Source organism: Lithobates pipiens, unplaced genomic scaffold (genome assembly GCF_037356315.1).
Source record: "Lithobates pipiens isolate NorthernLeopardFrog02 unplaced genomic scaffold, aLitPip1_a1.2 Scaffold_28, whole genome shotgun sequence".
Taxonomy (NCBI): Eukaryota; Metazoa; Chordata; class Amphibia; order Anura; family Ranidae; genus Lithobates; species Lithobates pipiens.
In genome coordinates, this window is record NW_027507789.1 from 206,979,970 (window position 1) to 206,996,028 (window position 16,059).

A 16,059-nucleotide genomic window follows, 5' to 3' on the forward strand; every position below is an offset into this window, starting at 1 on the left:
AGAGACAGTGCCCCCCCCCCCCCCCCCAGGTGGCCAGGTTGAACACCCTATAGTCCAGTCAGACTGATGCTGAGGTCAAAATTTGGAATAATCATACCCAAACCAAACTGCAGTTCAGGTGTAACGTTAAATTTCAAAAACATAGCGCGTGCTCTTCAGGAGCCGGTACTACATGTTTTAGGATATTAGAGGGACTAACCTCCTGCTTTAGATTGGCTTAGGTTTTAGCGAAGCTTCTGAGTAGGGATGAGCTTCGTGTTCGAGTCGAACGCATGTTCGACTCGAACATCGGTCGTTCGTGCGTTCGCCGAATTCCGAACGTTTGGGCCGTTCGCGGCAAAATTTGTGTGGCCCACAATGCACTGCGATGGCGCAATGCATTGCTGTCTCACGATTGGCCAAGCATGCACTGTGACCCCGCATGCTTGGCCAATCGCAGCGCCAGTAGCGGGAAGAGCAATGGTTGGCCACAGGCATCTTGCCTGTGGCCAATCATAGCTCAGACTGTGTAGTGCACGCCCCACACTATATAAAGCTGCCTTTCAGGCGGCCTTGTGTAGTGTTTGTTAGCATCTGAAGCAGTGGGTGTTCTGTGTACCTTCAACACAGTTACACACCAATCGTTTTTGGCTGATTTACTATTTTGCTCTTGTGTAGTGGTTACTGTCTGTGCCCTGACCGCAGTATACACCACTATATTCACCTCACCTATATAGCTAGTGATCTAGCTTTAATAATAGAGCTTGCAGTCAGTAGTGTTAGTGCGTGCTGTCTGCGTGCTCTGTACCCAGTACATACCACTATATACACCTACATAGCTGTTCTCTATTTGAGCCCGATTGTCATTTGCTGGAGTTATTGGAAGTTGTGTGTGCCTCCAGCACAGCACAGTATACATCTGTATATACCCCTTTAACTCTGCTGTTTTCTTGTTATTGTCTGCGTGCCCTGACCGCAGTATACACCGTGATATTCACCTCACCTATATAGCTAGTGGTCCATCTTTAACAATAGAGCTTGCAGTCAGCAGTGTCACTCAGGAGATAGTGCGTGCTGTGTGTGTGCTCTGTACCCAGTACATACCGCTATTATCCACCTACATAGCTGTTCTCTATTTGGGCCCGACTGACATCTGCTGGAGTTATTGGAAGTTGTGTGTGCTTCCAGCACAGCACAGTATACATCTGTATATACCCCTTTAACTCTGCTGTTTTCTTGTTATTGTCTGCGTGCCCTGACCGCAGTATACACCGTGATATTCACCTCACCTATATAGCTAGTGGTCCATCTTTAACAATAGAGCTTGCAGTCAGTAGTGTCACTCAGGAGATAGTGCGTGCTGTGTGCCTGCTCTGTACCCAGTACATACCGCTATTATCCACCTACATAGCTGTTCTCTATTTGGGCCCGATTGACATCTGCTGGAGTTATTGGAAGTTGTGTGTGCTTCCAGCACAGCACAGTATACATCTGTATATACCCCTTTAACTCTGCTGTTCTATAAAAAAGGCATCTGCAGGAGTTAGTGGGTGTTGTGTGCCTCCAGCACAATATAAACTACCCAACTACTGTTTTACCCAACTCCCTTCAGGCCATTACCATGTCTGGAAGGCCAGCAAGGAGAGGCAGACAGGCGCGAGCCGATAAAAGAGGGCAAGCAGGCTCTGTGTCTAGAGACAACAGTGCTGGTCGGGGACGCGGTGCATTGTCATCAGCACGTGGCCATGGGACATGCTTGTCCTTCTTTTCTGCAGCTGGACATGTTGAACCGCAACATGCCAACGACTTGGTAGAGTGGATGACCAAGCCCTCTTCATCTTCCTCATCCTCTCTCACCCAGTCTCAGGGTAGTAGAAAAGCAGCTGCCAACACATCGTCGTCCCTCCTCTCAATGTCATCATCAGTGACTCCTTCCCTAGACCCACCACGTCCTCCTGAGGAGTCTCCTGAACTCTTTGAGCACAGTGTTGGGTACATGCTCCAGGAGGATGCCCAGTGTTTGGTGGGCTCTGATGATGACACTCAGCTAGAGGAAGGCAGTAGCGTGAGCACAGAGAGAGGGGATGCTCAAGAAGGACAGCAATCTGGCAGTCATGTTCCACAAGCTGCAGCATACTGCCAGGTTTGCTACAGCGATGAAGAGGGAGGGGATGATGAGGGCACTGACTCCACGTGGGTGCCTGGAAGGAGGGAGGAGGAGGAGGAGGAGGAGGAGGAGGCACATGTCCAACGAGGCAGGATGCCCTCCGGGGGCCAGCTTAGGGGCAGCACACCGACTGAATCACACCGCAGAGCTCCGCCTGCGCAGAGCGCTTCCTCTGCGCAGAGCGCTTCCTCTGCGCGTTATTCTAAAAGTTCTTTGGTGTGGGCCTTTTTTGAGACGAGTGCATCAGATCGCACCGCTGCTATTTGCAACATATGTCTCAAGCATATCTCACGTGGCCAAAACATCAGCCGCTTGGGCACCACATGCTTGACCAGACATATGTTGACCTGCCATGCAGCTCGTTGGCAAGCATACCTCAAAGACCCACACCAAAGAACAAAGCGGACCTCTCCTTGCTCCTCATCAGCTGGCATCTCCAACCCCACTAGACCTTCAGTCCTCTCTGAAACCTGCTCTGAGAGGAATGAAGGTGTAGAATTAGGTGTGTCACAGCCAAGTGCTTCCGGGAACTCTGCTAGTGGTACATCCACGTCCGATTATAGCAGACAAATGTCCCTGCCCCAGCTGCTGGACCGGCGGAAGAAATTTACTCCCAGCCATCCACATGCCCAGCGGTTGAATGCTAGCTTGGCTAAATTGCTAGCACTTCAACTGCTGCCTTTTCAGTTGGTAGACTCGGCCCCCTTCCGTGAGTTTGTACAATGTGCGGTTCCTCAGTGGTAGGTCCCCAAACGCCACTTTTTCTCACGGAAGGCAATTCCGGCTCTCTACCGGCATGTGGAAGGCAATGTCCTTGCCTCGCTGGACAAGGCGGTCAGCGGTAAGGTGCATATTACCGCTGACTCATGGTCCAGCAGGCATGGACAGGGACGTTACCTGTCTTTCACGGCCCATTGGGTCACTCTTCTGGCTGCTGGGAAGGATGCAGGACAAGGTGCAGTAGTATTGGAGGTTGTTCCGCCACCACGCCTCCAAAATGCTACTATTGGTTGTGACACACCTCTCTCCTCCACCCCCTCCTCTTCTTCTTCCTCCATGGCCTCTTCCAGTGCTCTGTCCTCAGAACCAGCGGTGCTCCGTAGGCGTTGCAGGGGCTACGCAAGTACGCAGGCAAAACGATGCCATGCCGTGCTTGCGCTGGTTTGTTTGGGGGACAGGAGCCACACTGGGGCGGATGTTTTGTCAGCTCTGCAGGGGCAGGCCGAGAGGTGGTTGACGCCACGCCAGCTTAAGCCAGGAATGGTGGTTTGCGACAATGGCACCAACCTCCTCTCCGCCCTCCGACAGGGACAACTGACCCATGTGCCCTGTGTAGCTCACGTCCTTAACCTGGTGGTGCAGCGGTTCTTGGGCAGGTACCCCGGCTTACAGGATGTCCTGAAACAGGCCAGGAGAGTCTGTGTGCATTTCCGCCGATCATTTAATGCCTGTGCTCGGCTGGCTGAGCTCCAAAAGGAGTTGAACCTGCCCAAGAACCGCCTTATATGTGACATGCCCACCAGATGGAACTCAACATTGGCCATGCTGCAGCGGCTGCACACGCAGCAGAGGGCCATCAATGAGTACCTGTGCGACTACGGCACCAGGACAGGGTCAGGAGAGCTTGGTTTTTTCTCACCACGCCAGTGGGGCATGATCAGGGATGCATGCACTGTCCTGTCACCGTTTGAGGAGGCCACAAGGATGGTGAGCAGTGACAGTGCATGCATCAGTGACACTATACCTCTTGTCCACCTCTTGGAGCATACGCTGCGTGGAATAATGGACAGGGCACTTGAGGCAGAACAGAGGCAGGAAGAGGAGGACTTCCTTGCCTCTCAAGGCCCCCTTTATCCAGACAGTGTTCCTGCTGTGCCACCCATCACACAGGAAGAGGGTGAGGAGGAGGAAGAGGAGGAGGAGGATGATTGTGTCAGCATGGAGGTGGAGGCTGGCACTCAGCATCAGCAGCAGCAGTCTTATAGGGATGATTTACAGTCCCAAGAAACACGTGGACTTGTACGTGGCTGGGAGGAGGTAGCTGCGGATCATGTTGTCCTTAGTGACCCAGAGGACTCCGGACCGAATGCCTCAGCTAACCTACGCTGCATGGCCTCCCTGATCCTGCAAAGCCTGCGGAAGGATCCTCGTATTCTTCGGATCAAGGAGAGGGACCATTACTGGCTGGCCACTCTCCTTGATCCACGGTACAAGGGTAAGGTTGCCGACCTTATCTTGCCATCGCAGAGGGAGCAGAGGATGAGACATCTCCGGGAGGCCTTGCAGAAAGCTCTGTGCAACGCGTTCCCAGAGACTGGGAGGTCACAAACTCCTGGTCCTGGACAACGTGTTGCTGAGGCATCAGTCAGAAGGAGCGGTGGAGAAGGTGGCCATCTGACTGATGCTTTCAGACAATTTTTTAGTCCGCAGCCCCAAGGTGTGATTGGTTCCAGCACCCATCGCCAGCGTCTAATTTACATGGTGCAGGAATACCTAGGGGCAAGGTCAGACTTGGACACCTTTCCCACTGAAAATCCTCTGGCTTACTGGGTCTTGAGGATGGATCACTGGCCAGAGCTTGCACAGTATGCAATTGAGCTACTGGCCTGTCCTGCATCCAGCGTTCTTTCGGAACGCACCTTCAGTGCTGCTGGTGGCTTCGTTACCGATCACAGGGTGCGCCTGTCCACCGAATCAGTTGATCGACTGACCTTCATCAAGATGAATCAGTCTTGGATCACCCACAGCTACCAAGCACCTGAAGCTGATGTAACCGAATAATTTTTTTTGAAATACCACATCCCTTCAAGACTGCCTATGCTGATGCTGAGTGACTGTCCTGTTATGTTGATTGTCTATCCTCTTCCTCCTCCGCTGATATGTTGGAAGAACATTTTTGGTTCTGGGTGATGCCAACAGCCCAATTTTTCTGCCCCTGTTTAACAGGGGCGTTTAAGTACAATTTTTGATGCAATGCTTTGCAGCAGGGCTAATTCCTGCAAAAAAACTAGAGTGTATGGCAGAGGTTGCAGTGTGATGGCACCAGTGCCTAAGGCCCAATTTTTCTGCCCCTGTTTAACAGGGGCGTTTAAGTAAAATTTTTGATGCAATGCTTTGCAGCAGGGCTAATTCCTGCAATAAAACTAGAGTATATGGCAGAGGTTGTAGTGTGATGGCACCAGTGCCTAAGGCCCAATTTTTCTGCCCCTGTTTAACAGGGGCGTTTAAGTAAAATTTTTGATGCAATGCTTTGCAGCAGGGCTAATTCCTGCAATAAAACTAGAGTGTATGGCAGAGGTTGCAGTGTGATGGCACCAGTGCCTAAGGCCCAATTTTTCTGCCCCTGTTTAACAGGGGCGTTTAAGTACAATTTTTGATGCAATGCTTTGCAGCAGGGCTAATTCCTGCAATAAAACTAGAGTGTATGGCAGAGGTTGCAGTGTGATGGCACCAGTGCCTAAGGCCCAATTTTTCTGCCCCTGTTTAACAGGGGCGTTTAAGTACAATTTTTGATGCAATGCTTTGCAGCAGGGCTAATTCCTGCAATAAAACTAGAGTATATGGCAGAGGTTGCAGTGTGATGGCACCAGTGCCTAAGGCCCAATTTTTCTGCCCCTGTTTAACAGGGGCGTTTAAGTACAATTTTTGATGCAATGCTTTGCAGCAGGGCTAATTCCTGCAATAAAACTAGAGTGTATGGCAGAGGTTGCAGTGTGATGGCACCAGTGCCTAAGGCCCAATTTTTCTGCCCCTGTTTAGCAGGGGCGTTTAAGTACAATTTTTGATGCAATGCTTTGCAGCAGGGCTAATTCCTGCAATAAAACTAGAGTGTATGGCAGAGGTTGCAGTGTGATGGCACCAGTGCCTAAGGCCCAATTTTTCTGCCCCTGTTTAGCAGGGGCGTTTAAGTACAATTTTTGATGCAATGCTTTGCAGCAGGGCTAATTCCTGCAATAAAACTAGAGTGTATGGCAGAGGTTGCAGTGTGATGGCACCAGTGCCTAAGGCCCAATTTTTCTGCCCCTGTTTAACAGGGGCGTTTAAGTACAATTTTTGATGCAATGCTTTGCAGCAGGGCTAATTCCTGCAATAAAACTAGAGTGTATGGCAGAGGTTGCAGTGTGATGGCACCAGTGCCTAAGGCCCAATTTTTCTGCCCCTGTTTAACAGGGGCGTTTAAGTACAATTTTTGATGCAATGCTTTGCAGCAGGGCTAATTCCTGCAATAAAACTAGAGTGTATGGCAGAGGTTGCAGTGTGATGGCACCAGTGCCTAAGGCCCAATTTTTCTGCCCCTGTTTAGCAGGGGCGTTTAAGTACAATTTTTGATGCAATGCTTTGCAGCAGGGCTAATTCCTGCAATAAAACTAGAGTGTATGGCAGAGGTTGCAGTGTGATGGCACCAGTGCCTAAGGCCCAATTTTTCTGCCCCTGTTTAACAGGGGCGTTTAAGTACAATTTTTGATGCAATGCTTTGCAGCAGGGCTAATTCCTGCAATAAAACTAGAGTGTATGGCAGAGGTTGCAGTGTGATGGCACCAGTGCCTAAGGCCCAATTTTTCTGCCCCTGTTTAACAGGGGCGTTTAAGTACAATTTTTGATGCAATGCTTTGCAGCAGGGCTAATTCCTGCAATAAAACTAGAGTGTATGGCAGAGGTTGCAGTGTGATGGCACCAGTGCCTAAGGCCCAATTTTTCTGCCCCTGTTTAGCAGGGGCGTTTAAGTACAATTTTTGATGCAATGCTTTGCAGCAGGGCTAATTCCTGCAATAAAACTAGAGTGTATGGCAGAGGTTGCAGTGTGATGGCACCAGTGCCTAAGGCCCAATTTTTCTGCCCCTGTTTAGCAGGGGCGTTTAAGTACAATTTTTGATGCAATGCTTTGCAGCAGGGCTAATTCCTGCAATAAAACTAGAGTGTATGGCAGAGGTTGCAGTGTGATGGCACCAGTGCCTAAGGCCCAATTTTTCTGCCCCTGTTTAACAGGGGCGTTTAAGTACAATTTTTGATGCAATGCTTTGCAGCAGGGCTAATTCCTGCAATAAAACTAGAGTGTATGGCAGAGGTTGCAGTGTGATGGCACCAGTGCCTAAGGCCCAATTTTTCTGCCCCTGTTTAACAGGGGCGTTTAAGTACAATTTTTGATGCAATGCTTTGCAGCAGGGCTAATTCCTGCAATAAAACTAGAGTGTATGGCAGAGGTTGCAGTGTGATGGCACCAGTGCCTAAGGCCCAATTTTTCTGCCCCTGTTTAACAGGGGCGTTTAAGTACAATTTTTGATGCAATGCTTTGCAGCAGGGCTAATTCCTGCAATAAAACTAGAGTGTATGGCAGAGGTTGCAGTGTGATGGCACCAGTGCCTAAGGCCCAATTTTTCTGCCCCTGTTTAACAGGGACATGTAATTACAATTCTTGATATAATATTTCACAGGAGGGCCCCTTCCTGTGCCCACCCAGAGTAACTGTGAGGACTTATAGTGTTGTGGCACCAGCACCACAACCACCAAAGGTCAATTTTTCTACCACTGTTCAACAATGGCATGTAATTACAATTCTTGATATAATCGTTCACAGCAGGGCGCTCCAGCGGCCACCAAGAGTCACTTTGAGGGCTTACAATGTTGTTGCAAAACCAACACCTTGTTCCGCCATTTCTGCAGAGCATATAGGGCAGGCCCCTACTTGCAAACATCCAACTTACAAACATCTCCTACTTGCAAACGGAAGGAGACAACAGCAAGTGAGATGAAAAAAGATGGACGACAAAACAAATTATACAGGGGTGATAACCCTTCCCTATGTTTTCCAAAAAGCTTAAAGATATTTTTTTTGACTGGAGCTACACTTTAAAAATGTACCGGTTGAAAATGACAAACAGATTCAACTTAACACAACAAACCTACACAGTCCCTGTCTTGTTTGCACCGCCTGTATACTGCTGTTCTGAGTATATAGGGCCTGGGGGCCACACGCATTTCCTTTTTTTTAATATGGGTACGGGGTTCCCCTTAATATGCGTACAAGACCCAAATAGGCTGGTAATGGGCAGGGAGGGCTACCCATGCCATTTTTCTGAATGATTTTCAACCATATTGCAGGAACCAGATATAACATTAAAACCGCAAGCAGTTTTAAATGGTGTTATTTCCGTTTAATGTCATTTTGTGCAGGGACTGTTCTAAACACGGGAAACACGTGGCACTTCACAGGCATACTATAGACACCCCCCAGGCACCATATTTAAAGGAATATTTCACTTTTTTTTTTCAATTTAATCGTCATTAAAATCAGTGCTCCCGCCAAAACGGTAGTTTTTAAAACTTTTTTTTGCAGTGACCCATGTCCCCTGAGGCAGGAGGCAGATCGCCAAACCCTTTTTAGCACACTATCTTGCATATTAGCCGTTAAAATTAGCACTTTCCAATTCGAACGTTCGAGTCAATGGGGTTCTAACGTTCGTACCGAACGCGGGGGTCGTTCGCAAGTTCTGGTGCGAACCGAACCGGGGGGTGTTCGGCTCATCCCTACTTCTGAGCCTCGGAAATCAAATGTGAAGTGCTCTTTGGATCTTAATATCCTTATAATTCACAGCAGGTTGTAGATCATTCCGTGAGTACATAAATTAACAATTCTACAATTCCACAGGTTCCTCCTGAGTCACTGATCTATAAAAAAACAACTTTGAGGGGTGTTAATGATTTAATATAAAAGTTATCCATTCTAGCTTGCCAATAACACATGTAGCAGGAGCTGAATAACATCTTTTTACATCACCAAAAGGGTACAAGTGATTTCCCCGGAGAGCGGAGGATTCCAGGAAAATCTCTCCAACAAACAACAGCAACCTGTTCAAAGGCGAGAGAAATGAATAAATAAGGCTTCCACTGCACTGGTCTGTCAGATGTGGAAGGTGAAGAGGTGAGTTGGACTGAATTGGTGTCCCCATCTCAGTTCCTCTTTTTTTCTACAGTACAGGAAGTGAAGGGAAATCTTCCTAATTGGATATAGATGGCCCAAAAAACCCGACAGGGGTTTTAAAGCCTTATGCCGCGTACACACGACCGAAGTTTCTGGCAGACTAGGTCGGACGGAATCAGTTTTTTTGTTAAAAAAAATCAGACGGACCTAGAAATAGAACATGTTTCAAATCTGTCCGACTGACTCAATTCCTATCGGAAAACCGTTCATCTGTATGCTGGTCTGACGGACCAAATACGACACAAGGGAAGCTATTGGCTACTGGCTATTGAACTTCCTTGTTTAGTCCCGTCTTACGTCATCACGTGAAAGTATTGGGACCACTTTACACGCACGTGGACACCTGGGATGCCTTTACACACACAGGAACTTTAATGGCATCCCAGTCTTGGTCCTTAGGGTTCAATATTGAGTTGGCCCACCCTTTGCAGCTATAACAGCTTCAACTCTTCTGGGAAGGCCGTCCACAAGGTTTAGGAGTGTGTCTATGGGAATGTCTGACCATTCTTCCAGAAGAGCATTTGTGAGGTCAGGCAGTGATGTTGGACGAGAAGGCCTGGCTCGTTGTCTCTGCCCAAATTCATCCCAAAGGTGTTCTATCGGGTTGAGTTCAGGACTCCTCCACCCCAAACTCGCTCATTCATGTCTTTATGCACCGTGCTTTCTGCACTGGTGTGCAGTCATGTTGGAACAGGAAGGGGCCATCCCCAAACTGTTCCCACAAAGTTGGGAGCATGAAATTATCCAAAATGTCTTGAAATGCTGACGCCTTAAGAGTTCCCTTTACTGCAGGCATGTCCAAAGTCCAGCCCGTGGGACAATCGCGGCCCACATTCTGGTTTCGAATGGCCCACCTGGTTATTTGGACATATATATCTTTTGTGGCCCCCGACGATCTTCCAGTACCGGAGCCACAAAAGATGTATATGCCTTGGAGGGGACAGGGAGGTGGTGGGACAAGCACCGTACACACACAGGAGAATTTCCTGTTTATGGGCGGCCTCTGTAATAGGAAGTCCCGTCTCCGGCACTGTTATTGGATGACTGTTCTGTCCATCAAAGGAGGCGGGACTTTCTATTAAAGAGGCTGCTGTGTAAACAGGAGATTCTCCTGTAGGTAATCTTTGGCACTCTCGAGTGCATTCCTGGCAATGTTACGTGCATTGCTGGCAATGTTGCTGCATTCCTGGCAATGGTAGTGCATTCCTGGCAATGGTAGTGCATTCCTGGCAATGGTGGGTTCTGCATTCCTAGCAATGGTGAGGCAACATTCATGGCAGTGGTGGGTCTGCAGATGGGCACTTGTGAGGCTGCAGCTGGGCACTGACCCTTATTTTGCTTAAAATGTTATTTTTTTTCCTGAAACTTTCCTCTTAAATTAAAGGTGCGTGTTATATGCAAATAAATACGGTATATCCAAATAACACGCCTGAGCTCATCTCTTTACTCACACACAGCCACAAAGGCAAGAGAATTCTTGTTGGGCAGTGCATTAGTGCCCGAACGAACACACTTAGACAGAATTTTAATGGTTCAAAGAATGTCAGGCAAAATGGTCGGCCCTCACACATGTTCACTTCATCAAATCTGGCCCTCTTTGAAAAAAGTTTTACTGGAACTAAGGGGCCAAGCCCAACCCCTGAAAAACCACCTAACACCAAAATCCCCCTCTCCACCAAATGATTTGGACCAGTGCAAAAAGCAAGGTCAAAAAAGACATGGATGAGCGAGTTTGAGGTGGAGGAACTTGACTGGCCTGCACAGAGTCCTGGCCTCAACCTAATTGAACACCTTTGGGATGAATTTGAGCGGAGACTTCTCATCCAACATCAGTGCCTGACTTCACAAATGTGCTTCTGGAAGAATGGTCAAACATTCCCATAGACACACTCCTAAACCTTGTGGACGGCCTTCCCAGAAGAGTTGAAGCTGCTATAGCTGCAGAGGGTTGGCCAACTAAATATTGAACCCTACAGACTAAGACTGGGGTGCCATTAAAGTTCATGTGCGTGTAAAGGCATCCCAGGTGTCCATGTGCGTGTAAAGGGGTCCCAATACTTTTGGTAATTTCGTGTATTTGAACTTTCCAAATCTTCTTTTCATTTTTCTTTTTTTTTTGTCGGAAGTCCCATAAGGGGCCACTTCCTACACTGAAACTAATCAAGGAGATGCAGGACTGGACTCAAATATCTGCCACAAATTCGAACTGATTGCCCGGACAGAAGGGTCTAAAGATAAAGCTTTCGGTATAACCCATCGCTCTTGACCCAGCACAGTACAAATGTATGACTATATTTATAAAGCATCAATAAGCTTTTAATGAACAATGGAAATCTTTTGGCTATGGATCTTGAAACTAGAAAATGCAGGCATATTCAATTAAAAGAAACTAGAGAACATACTTTGTCATTTCATCAACGCACAATGACTACTTGTCAATATACCTGTAGGACATAAAAAAACAATCATATTCTTAGAACAGTTTGGATAGATAGAACATCCTCCAGACATTGAAAGATGAAGCTATGATGAAGTATGCTGACCTTCTCATCATCAAGACGATCTCAGAGTGGTATTTAGCATCAATGAAGGGTCTTATTGTGTATAGAGCACTGGCTGTTCTCAGAACAGATGCGCATTTCAATGTCATACATACTGTATGTATTAAACACAACTCTTTTCCTTTCTATCTCCTTCCCTCCTCCCTTTCTGCTCTTTTCCCTCATTCCTCTCATTCCACATTCATTGTCATATATACAGTCATGGCCAAAAGTATTGGCACCCCTGCACAATGGAGCTGGTGCTCAAAATGTTTGGGAGGGGCACAAACAAACTGAAAAATACTAACCCCCCCCAGCAATTGCAGTCTCACTGTGCCCATCAAATGCAGCCATTGTGCCCATCAAATGCAACCACTGTGCCATCAATTGCAGCCTCACTGTGCCCATCAAATGCAGCCATTGTGCCCATCAAATGCAACCACTGTGCCATCAATTGCAGCCTCACTGTGCCCATCAAATGCAGCCATTGTGCCCATCAAATGCAACCACTGTGCCATCAATTGCAGCCTCACTGTGCCCAACAAATGCAGCCATTGTGCCCATCAAATTCAACCACTGTGCCCATCATTTGAGGCCATTGTGCCCATCAAACGCAGCCACTGTGCCCACCATATGCAGCCATTGTGCCCATCATATGCAGCCACTTGTGCCCATCAAATGCAGCCACTTGTGCCCATCAAATGCAACCACTGTGCCATCAATTGCAGCCTCACTGTGCCTATCAAATGCAGCCATTGTGCCCATCAAATGCAACCACTGTGCCATCAATTGCAGCCTCACTGTGCCCATCAAATGCAGCCATTGTGCCCATCAAATTCAATCACTGTGCCATCAATTGCAGCCTCACTGTGCCCATCAAATGCAGCCATTGTGCCCATCAAATTCAATCACTGTGCCCATTATTTGAGGCCATTGGGCCCATCAAACGCAGCCACTGTGCCCACCATATGCAGCCATTGTGCCCATCATATGCAGCCATTGTGCCCACCATATGCAGCCATTGTGCCCATCATATGCAGCCATTTGTGCCCATCATATGCAGCCACTTGTGCCCATCAAATGCAGCCACTTGTGCCCATCATATGCAGCCACTTGTGCCCATCAAACGCAGCCACTTGTGCTCATCATATGCAGCCACTGTGCCCACGACCACTCCCTCCCCCCCTCCACTCATGGGGCTCCCGGCTCTGGCAGCACCCCCAATCTTATAGCATCTACAAACTATGGGATTTTTTATTTTATGTTTTTTTATCTGACACTTTTGACACTTTTAGGAGACCAGCGACACTAATACAGTGATCAGTGCTAAAAAGATGCACTGTTACTGTACTAATGACACTGGCAGGGAAGGGGTTTACATCAGGGGCAATGAAAGGGTTAACTGTGTGCCTAGGTAGTGTTTCTGAGTACTATGGGAGGTGCTTTTACAAGGGGAAGACATGGATCCTTATCCCTGCTTTGCAGGAACACAGGATCCACACCTTCCCTGCTGACAGAACTGCAATCTGCCTTGTTTACATAGGCAGACTATCGTTCTGCCTCTGTACCGAAGGGTCGGCAGATGCCAGCGGACATCAAGTCCTTGGTACCTGCCACTCAGCTCCCACTGTGTATAATTACAGTGGGAGTGAACCGCTTCCAGCGCACATTTGCGCCTAGTCGCCTACTACCCAAAAGAGCTGGATCATGTATATATTGCATTCTGGCGCAGAGGTGCTGCCCTGTAGCAGTAAAACTGCTATAGGGCAGACCTTAAACAATTAATAGATGTTGACAATATAGAAAACACACTGGCAACCAAATGGTGAAAAATTGACTCAAATTTTCTGTTGTGTGTCTCTGTGTGCCACACGGAGCATGGAGAAAAGAAAGAGCAGAAAATAATTGTCTGAGGATTTGAGAACAAAAATTGTGGAAAAGCATGGACAATCTCAAAGATACAAGTCCATCTCCAGAGAGCTTAATGTTTTTGTGTCCACTGTACGCTACATTATCAAGAAGTTTAGAGCCCATGGCACTGTAGATAATCACCCTGGATGTGGACGAAAGAGAAAAATGTATCAAAGAGTTTGCCAAACTTTACAGAGGAAGCCAAAATACCTTTGGGAGAATATGCTGTGAACAGATGAAACTAAATGTACTGCTCTTTGGTAAAGCCCATCACTCAAATCATGTTTTCAGAAAAAGAAATGAGGCCTTTAAAAAAAAAAATATAATCCCTACAGTCAAACATGGTGAAGGTTCACTGATGTTTTTGGGTGGCTTTGTGTCTTCAGGAACTGGAAATCTTGACCATCTTTATGGCATTATGAAATCTGAAGACTTCCAAAGAATTCTGGGATGCAATGAAGGGCCCAGTGTCAGAAAGTTGGGTCTCCGTCAGAGGTAATGGGTCTTACAGCAGGACAATGACCCAAAGCACACTTCAAAAAGATCCCAGAAATGATTTAACCTCTTGTTGATCGCCTGCCATTGATTGACGTCGGCAGATTGGCACTCCTGCGCAAATTGCCATAGCTGCATGTTGGCAGATTCAGAGACTTCTACAGGTAGACAGCCATGCAGGGAAAGGCACCACATCTGCACGAGTAGGAGTGATGTCTCCTATGGCAACAGTCTTGTAACAGTTTCTAACACAAATTGTAAGGACTCCTTTACTTTCTCTACAATCTCCTCTTGTAGATCTTCACTCAACTGAGCTCCCAGTCTCTCTAACCAGACTTGCTGATCCACTGCCACTGGATCTCCTGAGATCTTCCAACCTTCTCACTCAGTATCTTCCTCAAGCATCACCCCCACATCCCTGCTGGGTCCCTAGCTTGGCACTCACAGATATTCCTCAAGCATCACCCCGCTGGCCTGCTCAGTCCCTGGCTTGACACACAAGACTGCTCTGCAATCGTCACCTCCATCCCCGGTTCGTGAGAATGCTGTTCCGGTACTTGCTTCAGCTACTCACAGTGGTCCCTGGTAATAAGGTGGATAGTCCATTAGTGGTGACAGCTTCACCTCTACCTTCGACCATAACAGGTTCTCCGGCCGGCAGAACATTCACTTCTGGTTGGGCCGCAAGCCGCATTCCCAAACCTACGCTGCTCTCTTGCTTCTGGATAGGCCCCTCAGACAGCCTAGCAGCCAGATGCCCCTGGGATAGGCCTCAGGTATCCAGCCTAGCAGCCCGGGGCAATACAACACAAATCCACCCAGACATCCATCCAGGTGGCATAGAACCCCGGTCACCTGACTCCACCCAAATAAATAGGCTCTCCCAGCAGGCCAAAGGACTGAAGAAAATCCCTGCCCATTGGCTGAAATACCCCATATACTCCTAATCTGTCCTTGCAATGCCCTTGTCTTGATCTAATGCCACAAGATACCCAGCCACCTAGCGACAGAGAAGTGCAGCAATTCCAGAATTAGGGCAAAGTCAGTTGACCTCCTAGCAATTGGCCAAGGAAATTATCACTTGGCAAAAAAATTTAAGAGCAACTCTGCCTAAACATCAGGGTGCTACATCAGACACTGCTACTCCAGTGATCTCCTCTAGCTTCCAGGTCCCAAACTGTAATGCTGGCCTGCTGCATTCTGAACGCTCGGCATGGGTTCCATTCAGGGAATGCTTTGCATATTTGGAATTAATATGTTGCGTTCTCTGATTAGATGAGATGGAGGCCGTGATGACATCATCCTGCCTCTCCACCTCATTCATTCATAAAATGCTTAGCATTCCCTGCCTGAAGGATATCTGTGCTGTTCACAAGCATCAGGGCAGCTCAACAAAAGGACCCAAAAGCGATTGGAAATCACTGGAGTAGCGATGTGGACTTCAGTGATTAACATCTTCCAGGGGCAGCAGCAAGGTATGTAACTATGAAGAAAATATCCACACCTGGAATTCTTTATCAAGTACCTTCAAAGCAAGCCATACATTATTCAAATTTCTTTCCTTCAACCACGGGTGGAAAGAAAGAAGATCACTTGAACCGCCATCAACAGAGCAAGTGTTGATGGGGAAACCCCTCCCACTACGGTATTGTAATCTGACAGGGGGGGGGGGTTTCCTAGGCAGCTATAAGCACCGGCAGTGATCAAATGGAAAACAAAACAACAGTCTGATAGTACTGCAGTTAATCGATGGATTGACCCCAGTACAACCAGACTGCCCATTGACCGAAAGAAATTCATGCGGTTCCTGCTGAACCAGCCAAATTTCGATCCGTCTTTGGATGACCTAAGGCAAGCCATAGATGGTTTGATTTTCTTTCCTTCCACCATGTTGGAAGCAAAGAAAATTGCTTTATTCCCTCCCATTGGAGCTATTGTGTTCTGCTTTTGGGGGGGGTAGCTTTCCCGGCCGGAAGAACACAGTGATT